Below are 24,895 nucleotides of genomic sequence, written 5' to 3'. Positions count from 1 at the left end.
TTTAGGTTTAGGAAATAGAAACTCCCATCTCAAATTCACAAAGCCCTTTTGCTCCGTTTGCGTAGCTGCACACTGCAACAGTTATGTCATCAGCAGAAAGAGACATGCTGAGTATGCTGTCACCACTTGCAGAGAGGTAATAGAGTCTGGACTGCTACAAACAAACACCTCTGCACAAAAGACTGAGAACTGGCAAACTCAAAGTATGCATTTGGGGTTGTGCATGCACACGGAGCGATTTGGATGCACAAGAGAGAATTAAACTGTTAGAAGCTGTCCAGCTACCTGAGAATGCATATCAAAGCATACCAGAAAGTGAGGTCAAAATTAGAAGAAGGAAATGACCGAGCAGACAGAGAGGCAAAAGAAGCAGCAAAAGGTGAGATTCCCTCTGAGGGAGCCCTAATTCCAGATAGCCCTTGAAGGTAAGCCAAAATAAAGACAGAAAGTTAATCCAAGATCAAGAAGGGATATATGACAAAGAGGGATGGGCTACTATTAACAAGGAGCTAGTTATTCCTTCTCGTTTTTTGTAGTCATAAGTGAAGGAGGAACACCAGAAAACCCACTAGGGAATTGATGCCCTAAGAATATCCCCAAACCAAAACTTGGCCAAATTGGGAAGGGCCATAGACCTGGGCAGCAGTGGCAAATTGACTTTTCAGAGCTCCCAAGAAAAGAGGGGTATCAGTATTTATTAGTATTGACAGACACATTTTCAGGGTGGCCAGAAGCATTGCCCACCAGGACTGTCAAAGCTCGGGAGGTGACCAGAGTATTATTACAAGAAATAATACCACGTTTTGTAGTTCCAGCCACAATGTCCTCAAATAGAGGATCAGATTTCATTTCCAGGATAGTGCAACAAATTAGAAGCCACCTAGGCATAGATTGTGAAACAGAATAAAATTTAACAGGGTAGAAAATCCATTTGGATTTAGGTGTGTGAAAAATGAATATTTTATGATTGGCTTTTTGCAATAGTTACAATGAATATTATATGTGTAATGTTGGAAAGTTATGCTGTATTAATTCTCTCAAGTAGTGTGTTGAATGTATTTTTAGGTTATAACACAATGTTAAAATAGAAACTATACTATGTAAGATACTTTTTAAATAGCTCAAGAAAGAGATGAGATAATCAAGGAATTCTTCGCACAAAGATAACAATTACAGAAACCCCTAAATTTTCCAGAGGAGAGGAATTTATGGCTTTCCTTATCAACAGAAAATAATTTCTTCAAGCCTGATTTAGACTCGAAGGCGCCTGGGAATTAACAGAAACTTTTTGACAAGTACCAGACGAATTTCTTGTTTTAAATAAAATATATGCATAATCATGAAGTGTTTTGTATATGCAACAGGCTATTGCTTTTAAGGTTATTCCTTTGTTCACAAGGCATGCTTGTCCTGGCTTAAGTGCCCGAGAGCATCCGGACGTCCGTAATTCTTTGCTTTTTATTGTCTTGTAATTGTCCTAACTCTAATTTTTTCTTAGTCTAATTGTATTACTATTTTTATAACCATTTTATTATTATTAAGCTTTAAAAATTTTAAAAACCAGGTGATTGGCGTTTTTCACAGGTGAAATGTGCTGCGTAGTAGCTTGCTAACATAGGTAAAATATGCTGTTTAGTCTGTTAACTATGCTGTGCTTGTAAAACCATCCCAGCCAAGAAGAAAGAATGTAATCTCCAAGGTGAAGAGATAAGAGGGGCCCCTTGAACTCTGAAAACTAAGAAGAAAAAACCAAAGCTAAGTCTGCAAGAAATAAACAAAGGGATTAGAGAGTTCTCTGTACAAAGGGCCAACTGCAAATCAGCAGAATGAATATGCATGAACCTATTGTGAGATCCTATGTATATGTAAATTGTAGGGGGTAATACAAAGGATCGGGAATCCTCAAGGGGCTCGAATGCCCATTGAGGGAAAACCCGGGCATGCGCCCGGTGCTGTACTAGAAAATACATACCAAATCTTACAAATCTATCAGAATTGTAAGGTTTTGATTTTTCACTGCAACTCATTTGGCAAGCGCAGGCAGGAGTCTCTCTTTCCTTGCGGGGGCGGAGGGGGGGAGTGGACCTCCTTGGTGCACCCCGGGGGAATTCTGGCGTGCGGATAAACGGTATGTATTGAGAGGGCCCTGGGGGGAGAGAGATAGAGAGACAGGACTGCTCATAAGACACTCAAAGACGTTTGAATGCCGAGCCTCATTCCTGTGCCTGTAGGCACCCAGCCGATAGGGTGGCTGGGCTGGAGATGGGTTCACTGTTCCAATAGAGCGGCCGCTAGTGACTTGTGGGGGTGAAGTCGAGTGAACCCGAAGTTTGTGTGCTTGTGGTGTCCGGACATTGTGTGGTTAATGTGTTTGTAATCGTAATCGTCTGAGTGCGTGGTGTATAAAGAGAGTGAACGAGCGAACGAGTGAGTGTACCCGCTGCGGGGGATGGGGAAAGTACTCGCGTCTGAAGCGGCCGGGCGAAGCCCCGGGGGGGCGGAGGGAGTTGCTGGCCGAGCCGCGGAGAAGCAAGACAAGTGGAGGACACTTATTGATTTACTGGGTTTAGGAGTAGTGATTTGTGTATTTTAACACTGGCTAGACGAATTCGGGGAGTTCCTCTGCCCCAGTGGTTTGGACTTGATCCCTGGGAGTTTGTGAACCCTGTGAATTATTGGATAGATAGAGGAGACCGACGAGTTCAATTGGGGGGACTTTATCGGACTTCAGCTGGTAATATTGTAAGTCTGGACTGGGAGCAACCCGCCGTAGAGGCTTTAGAAGTCCCCGAAGTGACAAACGGGATAGCCTGCCTCTGCGGGCAGTTCCCAGGGGCTTTTGGTGCATCGAGAGGTTGGCACCCTGCATGGGTACTATTGCAGTGCAGAGTTTGTGAGAGGCGCTGGTATTGCTGCTCTAGTAGGCGTCAGGGCGTATGCCCCGAGTGTAAATTGAAGGTACCTGATCAGGCTAACTCAGAACCTGAGATCTTAAAGCTTGTGTGCGGAAAAACACATTTGATACCCACCACGTGGGGTTGTGTGTGGGAGGAAAATTGGGAAAGGACTGTGAAACTCTGTGAAGAGAGATTTGGGTGGAAACGAGATAGGACAAGGAGAAGGAGGTAATGGGAACTAATCAGAGTAAAGAAGTTCCCCGGGCTAGCCCCTTGGGGTGCATCCTAGCCCACTGGAAGGAAGTCGCCAGCAGGGGTGGCTCGGAAAATAAAAAATATTTAATTCAATACTGCACACAGTGGCCGTTATACAGGTTGGAGGATGGAGCGAAGTGGCCACCTGCTAGAACGTTAGATTATAATACCTTACTGCAGTTAATGCTGTTCTTAAGATGGGAAGGTAAATGGGATGAGGTTTTGTATGCTGATATGTTTTTCGCTTTAAGAAATCACCCAGAATGGCAGAGGGACTGTGAGCTCAGAGCTCCCTCTGACCCACTGGTGTTAGCTCTTGAAAAGGAAAACAAAGCAAAGAGAGGGCAAATCAAACGTTGTTTAGCATGCAGCATAGAACAGCGATGTATGAGATCAGATAAGGTTTATCATGCTGAGGAGCAAGAACAAAATACATTTCATCTGTTGAAAGCTCCTTCTAGGAGATGGAGATGGAAGGATGAGAGGGATGATGATAAAGACGAGGAGGACTTCCCAAAAAGGGAGGAGGACTCAGATGGGGAAGGCACATCCACTCAGACCCATCCCCCTCCTGACAGCCCAATTTCATCCAGAACTAGGAGGCAAGCAGTGTTACAGGCCTCTCTGCGAGAGGCAGTGGGACCAGAAGGGGAGAAACTAATGATTAAAGTGTCATTTACTACTCTTGACTTAGAAGCATGGGAGAGGATTGCTAAAAATTATCGTGTTGATCCAATACTTACTGCAATATGTTATCAAACAACACAATCCAGATTGGGCTGACATGCAGTTACTATTAGAGGCTTTTACTGAAACAGAGAAACAGCTAATCTTAAAAACAGCAAGAACTTTAGCAGAAGATTACTGCAAGAGCAGGCAGCTAGATGTAGAAGAGTATTTTCCCCTCCAAGACCCAAAGTGGAATCCCAACATATCAGCAGAAATAAAGAAATAAACTGATTATCAAGGGTGGATAGTAACAGGAGTGGAAAGAGCTATTCCAAAGACCATAAACTGGTCTGCCTTATATTCCCTTAAGCAGGGGCCTTCTGACACTCCGTCCGAGTTTCTAGAGTGTTTAAGGGATGCAATGCATCCCCATACATCGTTAGACCCAGGGTCTGAAATAGGGATAAACCAGCTAGTTAATTCATTTTTGGGACAGTCTGCTGGAGATATTAGGCGTAAACTTCAGAAAATCCAGGGGCCAGAAGGGAGAAACCTTGCTAGAAGAGGCATGGAGAGTGTTTAGCAACTGGGAAGAAAGATATAAACAGGGAATGAAAAAGCTGGTGGCAGTAGTACAAGAGGAAAGGCAAGGGAGAGGCAGGCCGGGACCACCCAGACGAGGCCCACCTCAGCTGGGCAGGAACCAGTGTGCAATCTGTAAAAGAATTGGTCACTGGATAAAGCAATGCCCAGAACGATGACGAGGTGACAAAAAGGTGGTTGCACATGTACAAAACAACTGAGGAGGACCGGGGGATTCCACCCCAGCGGATCCACTGGTTATAACAATGAGGCTGGGGGAAGAAGGAAAAAGGGTGGAATTTTTAGTGGATACAGGGGCCACATATTCAGTTTTAAATAAAGCATTAATACCTGTGGAAAATGATTATGTTGTGGTGCGGGGAGCAACTGGCCAATCTGAGAAGGCATATTTTTGCAAACCTCTGAAGTATAAATTGGGAAAACAATGGTGTATTCACAAGTTTTTGTATATGCCCAATTCTCCAAAGGCACTTTTAGGGAGAGACTTGTTGGAGCAGTTACAAGCAGCCATTACATTCAAAAATGGGGAGGTTACTCCAGAGGTAAATGATCAAAAGTATATAGAGGTGTTAAGTTTAACATTAACAGCCATTGAGAATAAGGAAGAAATTAGCGAAGAGGTATTAAGTCAAGTATTTCCTGGGGTATGGGCCTCTAATGTGCCAGAGAGAGCGAAAAGCACCTCCCCCATAGTAATTAAGTTTAAGGAAGGGTCACAACCAGTAAGAATTAAGCAGTATCCCCTGAAAAAAAAAAAGACAGGGAAGGAATTAGACCAATAATTGAAAATTTTCTACAGTTAGGGTTATTGAAGGAATGCCAATCAGATTTCAATACTCCCATTCTACCTGTTCGGAAACCTGATGGGTCATATTGGATAGTACAAGATTTGAGGGCTGTCAATAAGATAACAGAAGATTTATATCCTGTGGTGGCAAATCCATATACCCTACTAACTTGTTTAACACCTGAGCTAACCTAGTTTACTGTTTTAGATCTGAAAGATGCCTTCTTTTGCCTCCCAATCCACGAAGCCAGACAGAAAACTTTTGCATTTGAATGGGAAAGCCCTAAAAGCGGGCGTAAAACCCAGCTAACAAGGTCGGTGTTACCCCAAGGCTTCAAAAATTCCCCTACTCTGTTTGGGGAACAACTTGCAAAAGACCTAGAGTCCTGGGAAGCTCCACAGGAAGAAGGAAGGCTATTACAGTATGTGGATGACCTTCTAGTAGCCACTCCGACGAGGGAAGCATGCGTGGCCTGGACGGTAAGCCTTTTGAATTTCCTAGGGCTCCAAGGATACAGAGTATCAAAGAAAAAGTCACAGGTGGTGAAGTAGATGGTAATTTACCTGGGGTATGAGGTCAGTGCTGAGCAACGGACATTAGGGCAGGCTCACAAGGAAGCAATATGCCAAACCCCGAAACCCCAGACAATAAAGGAACTCCAAACCTTCTTAAGCATGGCAAGGTAGTGACAGCTGTAGATTTATAATTACAGACTGCTTGTCAGACCTCTCTATGCTCTTACTGTCAATGGAAATAGAGAGCTCCAGTGGACAAAGGAAGCCACACGGGCCTTTCACCAACTGAAGAATGCCCTCATGTCAGCTCCAGCTTTGGGACTTCCAGATGTAAGTAAACCATTCTTTCTATTTTCCCATGAGAAACAAGGAATTGCCCTGGGGATATTGGCTCAGGACTTGGGTCCCTACCAGAGGGCAGTTGCTTACTTTTCCAAGCAACTAGATGCAACGGCCAAAAGATGGCCAGGTTGCCTCAGAGCTGTAGCAGCAGTCATGCTGAACATTCAAGAAGCACGCAGGTTCACCCTGGGACAAAAAATGACTGTGCTAGTGTCCCACACAGTGTCCACAGTGCTGGAAGTAAAGGGCGGCCACTGGCTCTCACCACAGAGGTTCCTGAAGTACCAGGCCATCATGGTAGAACAAGATGATATAGAGGTAGTGGTAACCAACATTGTCAATCCAGCTTCCTTGCTCAGTGGAAATCAAGGAGAAGCAGTACACCACGACTGCGTGGAGACTATTGAGGCTACTTACTCCAGTCTCTCAGACTTAAAGGACACTCCTTTGGTCAATGCAGAGACCTGGTTCACTGATGGGAGCAGCTACGTTGCCAGTGGAAAGCAACATGCTGGATATGCAGTCACTACCTGCAGAGAGGTAATAGAATCTGGACCCTTACCAACAGGCACCTCTGTGCAGAAGGCTGAGATAATCGCACTGTCCTGTGCCTTGGAAATGGCCAAAGGAAAGAAAATAAATATTTACACAGACTCGAGGTATGCATTTGGAGTTGTGCATGCACATGGGGCCATTTGGAGTGAGAGGGGACTGTTGACTTCACAAGGGAAAAACATTAAACATGCACAAGAGATAATCCATCGGCTGGAAGCAGTTCAACTGCCTGAAAAGGTAGCAAAAATGCATATTAAGGCACACCAGAAAGTGAGCTCAGAATTGGAAGAAGGAAATGAGCTGGCAGATAGAGAGGCAAAAGAAGTGGCAAAAGGTGAGGTAACTACTGAAGGAGCTCTGATCGCAGATGGACAAATTTCCCTTGAAGGTAAGCCAGAATATAGGAAGAAAGACAGAAAACTAATCCAAGATCAAAAAGGGAAATATAACCAAGAGGGGTGGGCCACCATTAAAGGGAAACTTGTAATCCCTTCCCACCTGTTGTGGTCACTAGTAAGGAAGGAGCATCAGAAAACACATTGGGGAGTAGATGCCCTGAACACTTATTTGATTGAAAGGATCGTTGCCAGGAATCTATATGCCACTATTATCCAAGTAACCCGACAATGTGATCTTTGCCTCCAGACTAAACCCAAGAATATCCCCAGACCAAAACTCGGTCAGATTGGGAGAGGCCATGGACCTGGACAGCAGTGGCAAATTGACTTTTCAGAACTCCCAAGGAAAGGGGGGTATAAGTATTTATTAGTGTTGACTGATACATTTTCAGGATGGCCAGAGGCATTCCCCACCAGAACTGTCAAAGCTCGAGAAGTGACCAGGGTCTTATTACAAGAAATAATACCACGCTTCGGAGTTCCAGCCACAATATCCTCAGACAGGGGATCACACTTCATTTCCAAAATAGTACAACAGATTAGTAGCCACGTGGGCATAGATTGGGAGCTTCATAGTCCATACCGTCCCCAGTCTAGCAGCCAGGTGGAGAAAATGAATCATCTGATTAAGCAACAAATTGTAAGGCTGGGGCAGGAAGTTAATCTACCCTGGCCCCAAGCTCTTCCACTGGCACTACTGCGAATTCAAACTAAACCTAGAGCTAAAGAAAAGCTGCGTCCCTTTGAAATGCTTTATGGAAGGCCATATGGAATACAAAAGGGAATGTCTACCCACATTGGGGAGGTAACACTGGCCACCTATATGGTGGCCTTAAGTAAACAGCTCAGAGAAATTGAAAAAAATGTGGCTGGAACTCGGAGCGGGGAATTAGATAGACCAGTACATAACATACAACCTGGAGACTATGTATATATTAAGTCTCTTACAGAAAAGACTTTGGAGCCACAGTGGGAAGGACCATTCCAGGTGCTTCTCACTACCTTCAGTGCAATCAAGGTCAAGGAGCAGAATGCCTGGATCCACCACTCTCGAGTGAAGAAGGCCCCAGAATCCCCTTGGAAAGTGACACCAGGAGACAAAGGACTGAAACTAAAACTTACCCGGGCAAAATGAGTATACTGCGGCCAGGAGTAGCTTATAATTTCATTTACAGAATTGTTTTGTATATAGTTATAATTGGAGTCTCGGAATTAGAAATTACCTCTATCCAAATTGATACTGAATGGTCTTAGTCCCAGGCTTTTAATCAGTATACTGGATCCATGGGGGAACCTTTTGAGATAAAAGATTTAAACCTATCTACTGTAGTAATCCACAGGAATCAGGTGTATGAAAAGCAGGAGTGGCAGGAACAAAAACTGTGGACACTTCAAGGGATCAGAGGAGAAGAAATTAGGGTAGGATGCCAGGTAATCAATGGTACCACTTCATGAGCGACCAGATGAAGTTAGTGTCTCCACCTCTCCTGCATACAGGCACCGGGAGGTTTGTGACAGCCCAAGTAAATCATATTGTTGGTGTAATTTCACATTAATTCAGCCTGTAGAGGTGATTTGTTTGTGGGCTCATGATGAAGTCGGACTCTCATTTAAATTTAAAATAGATATTATACCTTTTACAACAGCAAAACCACATGCAACTCACACCAGTACTTAAGCGGTTAAGACCCAAACCACACTCGAACCCAAGGTATATGAAATAGGCCCACACATAGTGAGAAATATGGGTCAACAGCAACTGTTGTTCAAGCCAGAGTGGTCTCTTAAACGTGTTGAATTGTTAATGCAAATTAACATCTCAGAAATCCTGCCAGCCTGCTCCTCTTTCCTAAGAACATCCTTTGGGGGCTGGACAATGTGGTTACAAAGACAAATACACCTCAGGAGTGAAAAAAAAAGGGATCTAACTGGGATATTAGGAACAGGATTTGGGGTTCTAAATGGAATTTATTCAGAAATACTAATGAACAAGCTGGCTACTGCAACAAGTAGCTTAATAAAATTAAAACAGCCTTTACAGTCATCTCTATTGGCATTAGGAACTTGTGCTGCGTAGTAGCTTGCTAACATAGGTAAAATATGCTGTTTAGTCTGTTAACTATGCTGTGCTTGTAAAACCATCCCAGCCAAGAAGAAAGAATGTAATCTCCAAGGTGAAGAGATAAGAGGGACCCCTTGAACTCTGAAAACTAAGAAGAAAAAACCAAAGCTAAGTCTGCAAGAAATAAACAAAGGGATTAGAGAGTTCTCTGTACAAAGGGCCAACTGCAAATTGTAACACGAAATCAGCAGAATGAATATGCATGAACCTATTGTGAGATCCTATGTATATGTAAATTGTAGGGGGTAATACAAAGGATCGGGAATCCTCAAGGGGCTCGCATGCCCATTGAGGGAAAACCCGGGCATGCGCCCGGTGCTGTACTAGAAAATACATACCAAATCTTACAAATCTATCAGAATTGTAAGGTTTTGATTTTTTACCGCAACTCTGTTGGGAACTTCATACTCCATACCACCCTCAGTCGAGTAGCCAAGTAGAGAAAATGAACCATTTCATTAAGCAGCAAATTAAGACTGGGGCAGGAAGTTAATTTACCCTAGCCCCAAGCTCTTCCACTAGCATTTTTGCAAATTTGAACTAAACCTAGAGCCAAAGAAAGATTGAATCCCTTTGAAATGCTTTATAGAAGACCATATAGAATACAAAAGGGGATGTCCACCCACATTAGAGAGGTGACATTGGCCACATATATGATAGCTTTAAGTAAACAGCTCAGAGAAATTGAAAAACGTGGCTAGAACTCAGAGCAAGGAGCTAGATAGACCAGTACATAACATACAGCCTAGATATTATGTATATGTTAAGTCTCTTACAGAAAAGGCTTTAGAACCACGGTGGCAAGGGTCATTCCAGGTGCTTTTTAGTACTTTCACCATGATTAACATCAAAGAACAAGGTGCCTAGATCCACCACTCTCGAGTGAAGAAAACCCCAGAAACAGAAGCCCTTTAGAAAGTGACACCAGGAGACAAAGGACTGAAACTAAAACTTACTCAGACTAAATGAGTATATTACGGCTGGGAGTAGTTAGTAATTTCATTTGCAGAATTGTTTTGTGTGTAATGGAAACTGAAGTCTTAGAATTAGAAAGTACCTCTATCCAAAATTATGCTGAGTGGTCTTAGTCCCAAGCTTTTATTCGGTACACTAGATACATGAGAAAACATTCTGATGTAAAAGATTTAAACCTATAAACTGTAGTAATGCATGAGAATCAAGTATATGGGAAGCAAAAGTAGCAAAAATGGAGACTGTAGACACTTCAAGAGATCAGAAGAAAGAAAATCTGGGTAAGATGCCAGATAGTCAATAGGACCACCCAAAAGAGACCAAATCAAATTAGTGTTTCAGCTTCTCCTACATACAAGCACCGGGAGGTTTGTAATAGCCCAAGCAAATCAAGCTGTTAGTATAATTTTATCCAGGCAGTGCGACCCCCCTGCGCGGGGAATAACGCGCTCTGACTCCATGTTGCAGAAGGCTGAATAAATTGCTTTTATTAAGCTAAATTATATTACATTAATACTATACTATACTAGAACTATATCATACTAAAAAGATACTAAAGAAAAACCCGTGACTGTCTCCAGACAGTCACGACACAGCTTTGACCCAATTGGCCAATCAATCCAAACAACCATCACCGGTGTCCAATTAACAAATCACTCTTCAGTAAACAATCTCCATAACACATTCCACATGTGCCAAACAACAGGAGCAGTGACTAGAGATAAGAATTGTTTTCTTCTTTCTCTGAGCTTTCTCACTGTGTCTCACAACTTCCCAGGAAAAATCCTGTGAGAGAGAATCATGTCTCTCTCTGTTCAGAGAATGTGAATACCACATAATTTCACATTAATACAGCCTGTAGAGGTGACCTGTCTCTAAACTCATTATGCTATTGAACTCTCATTCAAATTTAAAATAGATGCTATATCTCTTACAACAGCAAGGCCTCATACAACTCACACCAGTACTCAAGCAGCTCAAACCCAAACCAAACTTGAACCTAAAGTCTATGAAATAGGCCCATACATAATAAGGAATATGAGTCAACAACAACTGTTGTTTAATCCAGAGTGGTCTCTCAAGCATGTTGAATTGCTGATGCAAATCAGCATATCAGAAATCCAACCAGCCTGTTCCTCTTTCCTGAGGACATCCTTCGAGAGCTGGACAACATGGTTAAAAAGACAAATACACCTCAGGAGCAGAATAAGAAAAGATTTAACTAAGATGTTAAGGACAAGATTGAAAGTTTTAAATGGAATTGACTCAGAAATATTAATTAACAAGTTGGCCACTGCAACAAGTAAACTAACAAAACGAAAACAGCCCCTACAGTCATCTTTATTGGCATTAAGAACTAACCAGTAGCAGATTTCAAAAGTGCTACTGTAATGGGAAAACGCCAGAGACCAAGACCACAAGTTAATAGTGGAGGCACTTAGTAGGGCTCAAAATAATGTATCTTTAGCTTTCAGGTGTATACAAGCACAGTTATGGATGCAGGCAACAGCAGCCTTGATCATATGGGAAGAGGGTGAAAGTAATTTTCCAGTTAAAATTCGAAAAATTATTTGGGATAATGAGATTGATTTTGAAAGAAAATTTCAATCCTGGCAGACTATGGTAAATTTTACCTATGATCCTGCTTCTAATGTGGCCACTGCCTTTGTGCTTACTATACGTAATGCCACTGTTTATGTTATCCACCCCATCATCGCACTAGGATTAAATAATGAGAAAACAGTGCTCTATCCCTCAGAACATAGAGTGTGGGCACGAAAAGTAAATGAGAAGTGGCAAACAGTAAACTTAGAATCTTGTGTTACTTGGGAACAACTGGGATTCATCTGTGCAAGCAACACTATTGATGTTCAAAATGTGTCTTGACACTGAACTACTTGCCACTTCGAGATTCATCCAGTTACTAATCAGAAAACTGTGCTTGTGTATACTAGTAAAAGTTGTATATGCTTAAGAACTATTTGTACTTTTGTAAAAATCAATAACAACAATGTAGTTTTGCCGAGTAAAAATAATTCTAATTTTTGTATTTGTAATTTTGTTAAGATTATGTGTCGTAATTTTTCATATTTGGCACCAGTGGCATCCCACCAGCTGATCAGAAACAATTACACAATGCATCACAAGTTATCTCCTACTCCTATTGGAATGGACCTTACATTGGTAAGACAATTAATTAAACACCAAGACCTAATTGAAATTTTTAAAAATATCCAAAAAAGCAGAGAAAAAAATCTACTTATGGTCCATCATGATACAAAATAAATAAGCAGAATTCTGGAAAGAATAAAACAAGATGCAAATCATCACTAGTCAGATGTAATCTTTAGAGAGGCACCAACTGCATCTAAGATTTTCCATATGTTGTGCCATCCCATTGTAGTTTTATTGATATTAGAGTGTGTTTAGAGTTATCTTTTATAGTGCTATTTTAGAATTAGAGAATACTACAGCAAGTAGCAGTGTTGACCTCCTTATCAAATGTACATAGCAAAGCATTAAAGGACACCTATAATCGTAGAAATTTGTACTAATTTCCTGGGTTGACTGTATGATGCTTTTATCCCCAATTGTCTGTTCTGTTTATGCTGAATAATAAGTTTTGCACCTTTAAGACTTGTTCCAGGAGTGAAGGCAGGGGGGAGAAGAAGTGCAGAGTTTGTTTTCAGAAACGGCACTCAGTCCTCCACATTCCTGCTCCTGGACTGTGTTGTCTGCGGACAGACAGACAGCGAGACTGAGCTCTCCTTTGCTTTTAGTTAGTTTTTAGCTAGCTGAGGCGAAGAAGTTCCCTGGACTGTGGCTTTTCCTTTTCTTTGGACCTGCTCAAACCTGCTCTGGACTGAACACCCAGAAGAGCACCAGCAGCTTGCACCTGTGGCCCAGCGGGCTGGGCCTGGGCCGCGGCATTTCCAGCACCAGAGGGACTGATAAGAGACTGAGTGAGCCGAGCTGCAGCCCAGGGAGGGGACTTTTCTGAGTTTGTCTCTCTTTTGGAGTGGCAGGAAGCTTTATTGTTTAATATTGTTTAGGTTTTCTTGTTTAATAAATGTTTTTTTCCACTTTTCTCCAAGGAGGTATTTTTCCCGAACCAGTTGGGGGGAAGGGCCAATTGAATTTGCTTCCTAGAGGAACCCCTTTGGGTGTTCTCTCCCAAATTTTCCCTGAACCAGGACAACTAAGTAAAAGAATGTACTTGTTTTCTAGAAAAGGGGGGAATGAGATAGGGGATTGGAAATTTAACTTGGGGTACAAGCTAATTTTTGATTTAGCTGGAGTCTGCTGTTTAAACTTTTTTAGTCTGTTAACTTGTGCTCACAAAAAGGCCTACAGAGAGAACAAAGGAGATTCAAAGCTCCTTAGAAAGGAATGCAAGCATCCAAGCTAAAAAGATATAAGGAGGGGGGGCTCCACCGACCTTGGGGCTGAAGCAGATGGAAAAACTGAATCTGGGTTGCAAGCACCACACTACAACTACGTGACTGAAGAACTGTGCAGGCTCATAAAAACTGATAAGACAGTTTAATACATATGCATATGTCTTTTATGCATATGTGTTTTAGATGCATATTTTATGATTGACTTTTTGCAAATATTAAAATGAATATTATATGTGTCATGCTGGAAAGTTATGCTGTGTTAATCTCTTTTAAGTAGTGTGATAAATATAGTTTTAAGGCTATAGCATAATATTAAAATAGAAACTATGTGATGCATTATACTATTTGTAACTAGCTCAAGGAATGTTTAAGATAACCAAGAAATTATTTGCGTGCAGATAACAGCAATAAGACACCAAAACTGCAAGAGAAAAATTATTGCCTCCTTATCGAGACTATTCAGACTTCTTCTAGACTTCTAGGAGCTAAAGAAATTGATTTACAAGATGAAAGGGGGGGGGCAGAAGACATCCTTTGAAAAGAATTTTTGAATCATGTATGAGATATATGAATATGCAACAGGCTATTGCTTTTGAGGGGTAATCCTTTGTTAGCAAGGTGTGCTTTGGGGCAGAGCAAAGCACCCCGACATCCGTAATTCTTTGCTTTTTATTGTCCTTTATTGTCCTAATTCTGATTGTCTAAATTCTTATTGCTCTAATTTTTATTGCTATTAAACTTTTAAAATTTAAAAAAACAAGTGATTGGCATTTTTCACAATATGCAACAGGTTAGGGGATAAAATAGACTTGAGAATTTTCAGGGGTGTGCATGTCCTTTGGGGAAACTATCCCAGATGTGTCCAGCGCTGAAATAAATCATACTGGCTTTACAACTTTTACAAGTTTAAGTTTTTTTTCTGCAAATCAAGTGGATGCCTTCAATTAAATGCCAAATGAAAAAAAATCGGGGACAGCCCTCCTTGCAAATATTTTAGATCGATATTAACAGAACAGCAATTAATTTTCAAGCCCAGAGTCAGCACTGCCTGATTCACTGGGAGCAATTAGCTAGATCATATAACCTTGAATTCTATCTGCAGCACTTATTTGAGACTTAGTTTTAATTAGTACATGAAACTCCACTGGAAAGGCAGACAAATTTATGCTAACTTTACCAGTTTGCTTGCTTTTACCCCACAACTTTAATAAGGTAATTTTATTGTGAATCTTTTTTCCATAAAGATACATGTGACAGCATTTTGGTTACATACACCTATTTAGTGATTCAAGTGTAGTTTTTTTCCTTACCACATATAAATTGAAATTTGACTCGATATCAAAACCATTTAAGTACATTGATAGACCACAACTGCAGTGAGCAGTAACTCACTCCATAAGAATAATCTGCCAGACTTATACACCCACTAACCTAACCAAGTTACTTGTATAAAACTCATGACATTATTATATAACTACGTTCTTACTGTCTTAGCCTTAAATATTTTTATCCCATTACCTTTATTAGGCCAAGCTCAAATCTATTGTACAAGCATCTGCAAATGGAGCAGGTTTGAAAGGCACTTTGACAAAATCTACACCGTTTTAATTTTTCTGAGTAAAGCTGCACTTTAAAAAGTCCTGACAAAGTTATACTTACACCAGAAAAATCCTCACTACAAAAAAGTATTTTCAATACTATTTGCAGTTACCATGAGATATTCTCAAAACTAAATTACATAAAATCACAACATACTTGTCACACCTTTATAATCCTTCCAGTAAATCCATGTTGCTGCTATTTCAGTTACAGAACAGTTGTTTATCTGCATGCTGTTCATTGATGTTTAACTGTTGTATGACAGATTTCCAGTAACTTTTTTGTAATGATAGAATCAAAATGAGTTAAACTCTGTTGTATCTGGAACTTTTAAAACACTCTCAACTCTGACTTTAGTTCTATTACATTTAAGTGATGTTAAGTTCTATTAAGCCTAAGTGTTGTTATATTTGAGTGATGTTAGGTTTAAGTACTGTTAAATTTAAGTTCTGTTAAAATCAAGTTCTATTAAGTTAATTTCTGTTAAGAATAATTTCTCTCAAGATAAAGTGTTGGTAAGATTAAGCAAAGTTAAGTGTTGTTCAGTTTAAGTTCTGTTATTTTAAGTTCTGTAAAGTTCTATTAAGATCAATTTCTGTTCAGTTTCATTAATGTTAACTTCAAGTTCTGTTAGGTGCATTTTCTGTTACAGTTAAGTGATGCTGAGTTTCAGTGAAGTTAATTTTAGGTTCTGTTGAAATATGCTTGTTTAAATTACAAGATGGAATTCTTTTGATATAGAGATGTGTGGGATATGGGGTTATATTTATAAAAGTTGTTAAGGCTTATGTTCACCAGAAGGCCCTGTGGGGAAGGCACACCTGCAGGCTGGATGGTTGGAAGTCGGTTGGAGGGTGAGAGGCAGTTGTGAGGAGGAATGCATGGACAGCATATGAACGGGAAGCTGATTGGGTGATAGGATGCGTGGACAGCAGACTGTAGCTGAGCCAGCCAATGGGTGCCCATCTTCTATTAAGTTCTGGTTCTGTCCGGTGGAAACTAAAGGTATAAAAGGGGGTGATTTCTACAATAAAGGGATCTCCTTTGGATGCATCGGGGGTCCGTTTCTCTTTGTTCCCTATTGCTACAGAGATGAGTAATGTGAAGTTTACATGAAGCTAACTTCTGTTGAAATCTGCTCATTTAAATTGCAAGGTATAGTTATTTTATTATAGAGATAAGATGGAACTGACTGAAACAACTATGATGAAGCATGGGTAAACACCTGTTTTGAGATATAAGGTAATAACTTCTGTAAAATATGTGAAGATACAGTTTGTTAGATCCATGATTTCATCAAAGATTCTATAGGCGCAAATATTTTGCACTAGTTAATTAACATAATTATTTATAACAACATCTGCTGTTTTATCTTCCATAGGTAGTACAGAAGAATGAGTAATAATTCCAGACAATGGCTGTTGTTAGTTGCAAGCTATTTATTGCTTTATTTCTTACTTTTATTTTACTTTAAATGTCGTATATGCATAAATGTCTAGAAAAATATCATCCCAACTTCACTTTAGTTACTGCTAGTGTATTAATGACTCTGATTAATTTGTTAATCTCATAATGTGAATTCACTGACTTTTTATAACAAGCATTATCCATAAGATATTATTTAAGGTTACACATATGTATTACTTTAGTTATTTGCAGTTTGTTCATGGTACTATTGATCATTTTGCTTAGGATAAATGACAAAGCTTTACAAACTTTAACATATCTTTGTGTAGTTATCTGCAAGACATATATAGTTTTAAGACACTTTCCTAATTGCTGTTACTGAGAGATTTATTTTTAGGATATGTTAGGGAGACCCTTCCAGTTAAGACCTGGGCTCTGGCCAAGCCCTGGCCCTACCTGGTTGGGAAGTATGCCAACAAACCCAGATGTTTCCTGCACCAAAACTGTACTCAGGTCATTTTGACTTGTCAATTTAAGCTTATACAGCTGGAACTCCTTTTGAGGTAAACTTGGAAACCTTTCTCAGGAATGGTTTTCCAGGTCCTCACTGTGAAGCGAGGCTTGAAAGCTGTTGCAGACTCTGGGTGATGGTATAGTATTTAAGGAATTGATGATGTATCGTTCTAAATCATGATCCTATCTCTCGTGTGCTACTAATTATGTGTATTACCTGACTTATTTCTGCTTTGTGTAAGTTTATTGTTTCACCACATGTATTGTTTTGCTTTTTTGTCACCTTCATGTTCATAATGCAACACACACGTAGCTGAAAAAACAAAGAAGGGGGGGAATGGCTCCTCAAGAACGTTTAGATAATGCAATATTTACACTAGAAATTTTGAAAGCAGATCAAATTTGATCCCCAGCAGAGCAATGCTGCTCTGAAGAATGCCTAGCTGATTTACTAACGTAGGGGAGAAGGTACGCATATGTTCAATCGCTGTAGCAGCCAGAGGCCCTGCAAGGCCTCCCTGGCGGTCACTTGCCTAAGATAAGAAATGCCTAGTCATGATGACTGGACAAAAGTAGCCCCTCTTCCACCTTCAGACCCTCGTTATCTCTCTGTAAGACTATAGGTCATATTTGCCTTGACCCTTACTATTGGACCATTTCCAAAACCCCTGTACCCTATATAAACCCCCATTTCTGCCCAGTTCGGCAGAAGAACTGTCACTGAAACCCTTCGCAGAAGCTGCCAATAAAGACACCGCTGTGGAACCTCATACAGCCTTCTCCTCTCTCTCCCCACGTCTGCCCGTGGCACTTAGCAAGCAAAGAGCTGAAATCACTGAAGAGCTGAATTCACCAAAGAGCTGATCTCACTTAAGAGCTGAGCTGCTTGCTAAGATTGCCTGCGGCTGGGAGCTTGCCTGAGGGACCCGGACAGGTTGCGCTTATCAGCCCAGTGCTATCCGGGACACCTATGGCAGCTGGGGTCAGATGGAACCCGGGAACCCCAGGCCATAATACGTGGCAACCAAACTGGCGTGCTGATATCCTGGCACCATAGAGAGCAGCATTCATCGTGAATAGTCATTGCCGCAGCTCACTACAACCTCCTGAAGATAAGTTCTCCGTTATAGAAGAAGTTATCTTAAGAGGCGTCCGACGAACCTGCATATTGCCCTCTGGGACAAGATCCTCAGGAGTCGGACAAAGTAGACCACCCACCAAGCAGTCCTTGACCCACATTCAGCTGAAGAAGTGTAAGTTTTAAACAGCCTCTTTTGCACGCTTTTACCTTGGGTCCTTTTTTGTGGTTTTTTTTTCCTTTTTTTTCCCTCTTTTTTTCTGCTGGTGGGGAATCGGGAAATATGGGATCAAAACCTAGTAAATTAAAACGATCCCAGAATGAGAGAGACTTCTATTTACAAATCCTAGAAATCCTATCTGCTAACAGCTTCTCTTTCTCTAAAGGCAATCTTTCAAAAGCTAACTTGAAAAAATGTATAAAATGGATTATTTCCCAGTTTCCGGACACTAACACACGCACTATTGGTTTAGATTCTTTTTGGGACACAGTAGGGACAAGAATATACACTATCCAAACTAATGAAGACTTTTCTGTAACTTGGTTTTTACCTCTTTTTATTTCCATTACTAAAGCAGTCGAAAAGACAAATATAAAGAGCGCAATTTCTCTGCAGCCTTCCCCTGCTGAGGGCATTCCAACCTTATCTCCCTCACAAGACACTGTCTCTTCAAATGCTAATTTGCCAGATAACACTCCTCTCTCAGTCTCTGAATCCTATTCTCCACTTTCTCCGGTCCAAACTCCAGCCCTGGGACTGCTTTACCCTCGGCCACCTTTCCTGGGACGGGGAACATGGAAATCGTGCTGCGCCTACCCACCCTCTCCGCAATGTTTGGGTGAAACTGCATCGGTTTCTATTGGGTCCGCCTCGCCTCACTCCAACACCTGTTACCATCCCTGCTGCATGCCCCGTCGTGCCTGCTGTGGCAGCAGCAGCTCCCCCCAACCCCACTGCCTCCTTTCCCCTGCTTCTCCCTTGCCCGCATCCCCAGTTGTTGCAACCACCCACCCACCCTCAGTGCCCCCCAAACAGCACCTCCAAGATCCCACATAGTGGCAACCCACTTCTCCACGCGCCTCAGTGCTGCGCAGGCTGTGCCACACGTGGCGCTGCCATTGCCGCTCCACTGCTGCCTCCCTCTAGCCAAGCTCAGCCATGTGCCCCCTCACACTCTCTCCAGTCCCCTACACCCCTGCAAACTCTTGCTCCAACACGCCCAAAAAAGCATAGTGCACCTCCTTCTCACTCTCACTCCTCATCTGAGGACAGTGAGTCCGATTCTGACACAGAGGACATTGATCCATGGGCTTTAATCAAAATGGAAGCGACTCGGGCAGGGGATTGGGAACAAGCTCAGTGAATTTCTGCCTTCCCAGCAATTTATACAATGGGGAAAAGAGGTGGGGCCACCACTAAAACAACATGGGAACCTAACACAAATAAAGAACTGGTACAACTACGAAATATAGACAAAGAACATGGTAGAAGTTCACATATTTTTAGAAATTTCCTAGAAGATCACGTCTCAGCACATGTTTTAGTACCTCACGATGTTAAAAACATTGCCCACTGCCTTCTTTCCCTGGCAGAATATATGCTATGGGAAAGGCATTGGAAAAGACAATTAAAAACATTATCAGACACCTATACTCAAGATGCAAATAGGCTAGATTTTAGAGTCTAACAGATGGCTGGAGAAGGGGATTTACAGAAACTCTCTGACCAAGCCAACACCTTACCTAAGGCAGTCTCGGGGTCTGTGATGTCAGGATGACCCCAAGATTGTAAAAGTCCTTGTTTCCTAGCCCGTGCAGCCAAAGGAGTCTGAAATACGTAGGATCAGCTTCTCAAGGTTGTTTATTTTTCCTTACCTATAACATTCTTTCTCTGACCTACCAAGCTCTGTCTAGCAAGGAGGCCATGTCAATCTGCATCCTGCCTCGGGTGGTGTTTACATTTTATACTCAAAATTATGTGTACCATATTTACAATATTGTGCCAGTACCTATCATCTATGTTAGACAGTGTGTCTCTACCTTAAACCAACAGAAAAATATCACCATCACAGCAAGACATGGAGGACAAGAAGAAGGAGAAGAAGGCTAGGACATGCCCAAATCCCTCCATCTTGTACCCCTGAATCACATTCTAAAAACCCCAAAATTCTACTTTTTCACCCGGTGTCAATTCAGCTACTACACTACTCAAACCCCTGTGGCTTGTAATTCCTCATACAGAGTTGGCAGCTTTTTCCACAGGCTAGAATCGAAGCCACAGGTGCTTTTGACTTTGTGCCAAGGTCTCCGAGCCCCCTGCCAGGGTCTCGAGACAGCCAGGTCAGCCAGAGGGATGTCCTGGACTCCGTCAAGGCAGTACTACAAGATTTGGCTATTGCAGCAAAAACCTCCTTACTTCTTACCCCAGATGACTCTATTCCTACCCAACACTTCTCTAATATTAAACAAGGAGTAGATGAAAGCTTTATCAAGTTTGTAGACAGAATTAAGGATGCTCTGGAAAAACAGATAGAGAGCACAGAGGCAAGAAAAGAACTGTTGTGCAAGCTTGCCTTGTCGAATGCAAACAAACAATGTAAAACAATTCTGAGGGCCCTGCCTTGGGATACAGAACCTACCATAGACCAAATGATGGAAAGCTGTACATGTCATATGTCCACTGAAAACACAGTGGCCCAAGCAGTTGCTAAGGGAATTGCAGAAGGAGTTTCTGGTGCATTTGCAGTAGTAACTTCCAAAGACCAGGCCAACTGCTATTACTGTGGGGAATTTGGACATTTTATAAAGGAGTGTCCAGACAGGTCACCTATCCGAAACCCCTGTAACACCTACCAAAAACCCCAGAGCCAGCAGCGCTAGCAGCAGTGTTCAGGAAACTTCCAGCAGAGTGCCGCCAGGCCCCACGCAAAGACAACAAATCAAAAGCCATCCAAACCCAACCACGCGTCATCCCAGGGGATTCCAGGTCACATGGAGAGGATCCAACACACAGAGCGATACAGATGGGAACACGGCACCAGTTGGGAACTGCTTTGTCCATTGACTTTTATAATAAGGATGTTTATCGTGTTCCCACAGGCAAGCATGGGCCAAAAGGTGGTCCTTTTAACATCTTAATTATAGGTGACACTCTCCATGGCCCAGAGGAAATCTTTGTTGTTCCAGAAGTACAAACAGTGCACCCAGGACAAGAAATCTCTGTCCAGCTGTGCTGCACAGACTTACCATTTTTTCTTTCAAAGGGAACTCTGATCGCACAAGCCTTTCTACTCCCAAAGAATCACAGGGAGCAGCTTCCTCTCAACCCTACAGCAATGTGGGCACAAGTTGTGGGTCCAAGTAAGCCTACCATCGAGTGTGGTCTATCCTGCAGAGGAGAGAAGAGCCACCAGTCAGGGATGCTGGACACTGGTGCAGATGTGACCATCATCGCTCGCTCAGAATGGCCAGCACACTGGGAACTACAACCGGTAGAAGGCATGATTTCAGGGATTGGTGGAGCCACAGTGTCTCTGCAAAGCAAGCACAACATCCTTGTCGAAGGGCCTGAAGGCAAGTTGGCACCCATCCGCCCATTTGTGGTAAGGGCCCCCATCACCCTTTGGGGCAGGGATTTCTGACAGGGGCCACTGAGGAGCATGCAATACCCGATACCCCTCAGTTCACCTGGAAATGTCAAGACCTGATCTGGATCGATCAGTGGCCCCTCTTTAAAGTAAAACTGCACGCACTACAAGCCCTTGTGGAAGAAAAGCTCGCCAAGGGTCGCATTGTCGAGACCACCAGCCCTCGGAACTCTCCAGTCTTCGTACTGCAAAAACCTGGGACGGATAGGTGGAGGTTCCTCCACGACCTTCTCAAAATCAATGAGGTCATCGAGGATATGCACCCCCTCCAGCCTGGCCTGCCTTCACCATCAATGCTGCCTTGAGACTGGACACTTGCCATCATAGATATTAAAAACTGCTTCTTCAGCATTCCACTGCACCACCAGGACGCTCCACGGTTTGCTTTCTCCGTTCCCTCTCTTAACAGAGAGGCTCCACTCAAAAGATATCATTGGTGTTATCTTCCCCCAAGGACTAAATGTCTCGCCTACTATATGCCAGTGGTACGTTGCTCACATCCTGTCTCCTGTTCGGAACCTATTTCCAGATGCAATCATCTACCACTATATGGATGATATCCTGGTCTGTGCATCACAAAAAACTTACTTAGGCAAAGCAGTTAAAAAGACAATCAAACCCATATGAAAAGCAGGATTCGAGATCCGTGAGGACAAAATACAGTACACCAATCCATGGACTTATCTTGGATTCCAGATCCATGAAAGGACCATCGTTCCCCAGCAGGTCGCCATCCGAGATGACCCAAAAACCCTGAGAGACCTACACAGTCTGTGCGGATCCATCAACTGGGTACGCCCTTTGCTAGGAATTACAACAGAGGACCTCGCTCCCCTGTTTAACCTTCTCCGTGGCAACGAAGACCTAGACTCTCCACGCACGCTCACAAAAGAAGCCGGAGACACCATCACCAAGGTCCAAGACGTCTTGTCTTCATGTCAAGCCCATCACTTCGAGCCCAAGCTGCCTTTCCAGTTCGTCATTCTGGGAAAAGCACCCCGGTTCTATGGACTGATTTTCCAATGGGATCTTCAACTTTGAGACCCTTTCTTGGTACTAGAATGGATCTTTACAAACAAGCAACCTTCAAAGACAATTACCACCTTCCAAGAATTCATGGGACATTTAATAAAAAAGGCCAGAACTCGCCTCCGCTCTCTTGCAGGGTGTGAGTTCGCATGCATATATTTGCCACTGACTACTGGGGACCTGGAACATTTGCTCCAGACCACTGAAAATCTCCAGTTCGCCCTAGACAGCTTAGAGGCCAAATTTCCATCCATATCCCAAAACATGAACTTTTTAATCGTGATGCAGCCTTTAATCTGACCCCAAAATTAGTCCAAAGTAAAACACCTCTCAAAGCTCTAACAATCTTTACAGATGGCTCAGGGTCATCCCACAAATCTGTAATGACCTGGAAGGACCCTAAGACCCAAAAATGGGAATCTGACATCCAAATAGTTGAGGGAACTCCACAGATTGCAGAGTTAGTAGATGTTGTCAGAGCCTTTGAGAAATTCAAAGGCAAACCCTTTAATCTGGTCACAGATTCCGCGTATGTTGCTGGTATAGCTATGAGAGCAGAACATGCTCTTCTCAAAGAGGTTTCCAATCCAAAGTTATACCAATTGATTTCAGCATTAACACACTTAATCTCTCACAGAAAGAAACCTTACCATATAATGCATGTAAGGTCACACACCGACCTCCCAGGTATCATCACAGAAGGGAACAGGAAAGCGGACGCATTGGCCATGGCAATAGAAACTGCTAATGTCCTGGACATCTTTGACCAGGCAAAGTTGTCACACGCATTTTATCATCCAAATGTACCTGCCCTTATCAGAATGTTCAAGCTCTCAAAAGATCAAGCAAAAGCTACTGTCACCACATGCCCGAACTGCAAAAATTACCAGATACCCTCTATGGGGACAGGAGTCAATCCCCAAAGCCTGAAGTCATGCCAGCTGTGGCAGACAGATGTAACTCACTTCCTACCTTTTGGAAGGTCAAAATACATGCACGTATACGTCGATACATTTTCTGGAGCAATATTTGCATCAGCTCATCCAGGAGAAACTACACAGCACACCATAAAGCACTTCCTCCTTGCATTCGCTACCCTGGGAGTACCAAAACAAATAAAAACAGATAATGGACCTGCCTATACCTCTCGAAAGTTAAGAGTTATTCAGTGAATGGGGAATAGAACACAAGAAAGGCATACCTGCAAATCCCACAGGACAATCAATTGTAGAGAGGACACATCAAACCCTCAAAAGAGTCCTCAGTCAGCAGCAGAGAGAAACAAAAATCATATCTCCAGCTGAAAGACTTTGCAAGGCTCTCTACATCATCAACTTCCTAAATGGTACAACATCAGAGCCTGATCCCCCAATACTTCGCCACTTCGCAAATACCACCCAAGCAAAGCTCACTGAGAAACCACCTGTGCTAGTGAAGGACCCAGAAACACATCAAATTTCTGGGCTTTTCCAGTTGATTACTTGGGGTAGAGGATATGAGTGTGTTATACTACCATCTGGTCCAAGATGGTACCCAGGAAAAAACATAAAGCCATACCTAGGCACTGCAAACACTACTCCCACAAACAGTGACAAGAATTCCCCTGAGTCAAATACAAGACCTCCTCAAAATCAGACAAGTTCTGCCTGGAGACGAAGGCATCGCTGAACGTCCACATACCGAAGAAAAGACCGTCCCATCACGCGACAGCAGACAAAACAGAAAGTGGAACAACATTCTGCTGTAGCAGTCAAGCCATAAGCCAGACACAGCCTGAACACAAATTGTTCTCTGAATGACATGTTATTACCCCTTTTTGCCCAAAAAAACCCTATTGTTCCCCTTTCTCAACTCTTACCAAAAACCCCTAAACCCCTGACCTTATACCCACTCCCCCATTCTTAGCTTATAGAAAAAACAAAAAAAAACAAAAAAAAAAAACAAACAAACAAAGCAGGGGTAAGGAAAGGAGGAAAGGAACAAGGGAGAAAACCCTCCCCTCCCACCATAAAGATAAAAAATTTTGCTTATATTCCCTATCAGAAGCCCCATCCTTGTCCAAAGATGAAAATCTCCATTGGTGCTGTCCCCACTGCTGCCTAGAT

The 24,895-nt window shown here is 42.4% G+C and overlaps 1 pseudogene; it reads left to right on the top strand.

The window, feature by feature from the left end:
* Positions 1-291: 291 nt before the first annotated feature.
* Positions 292-24,895, top strand: part of LOC128802365 (uncharacterized) — a 41,174-nt pseudogene continuing 16,570 nt past the window's right edge.

Source organism: Vidua chalybeata, chromosome W (assembly GCF_026979565.1).
Source record: "Vidua chalybeata isolate OUT-0048 chromosome W, bVidCha1 merged haplotype, whole genome shotgun sequence".
In the NCBI taxonomy this organism is placed as follows: Eukaryota; Metazoa; Chordata; class Aves; order Passeriformes; family Viduidae; genus Vidua; species Vidua chalybeata.
The sequence above is the reverse complement of the archived record's forward strand: the minus strand, read 5'-3'. Positions and strand labels throughout refer to the sequence as shown.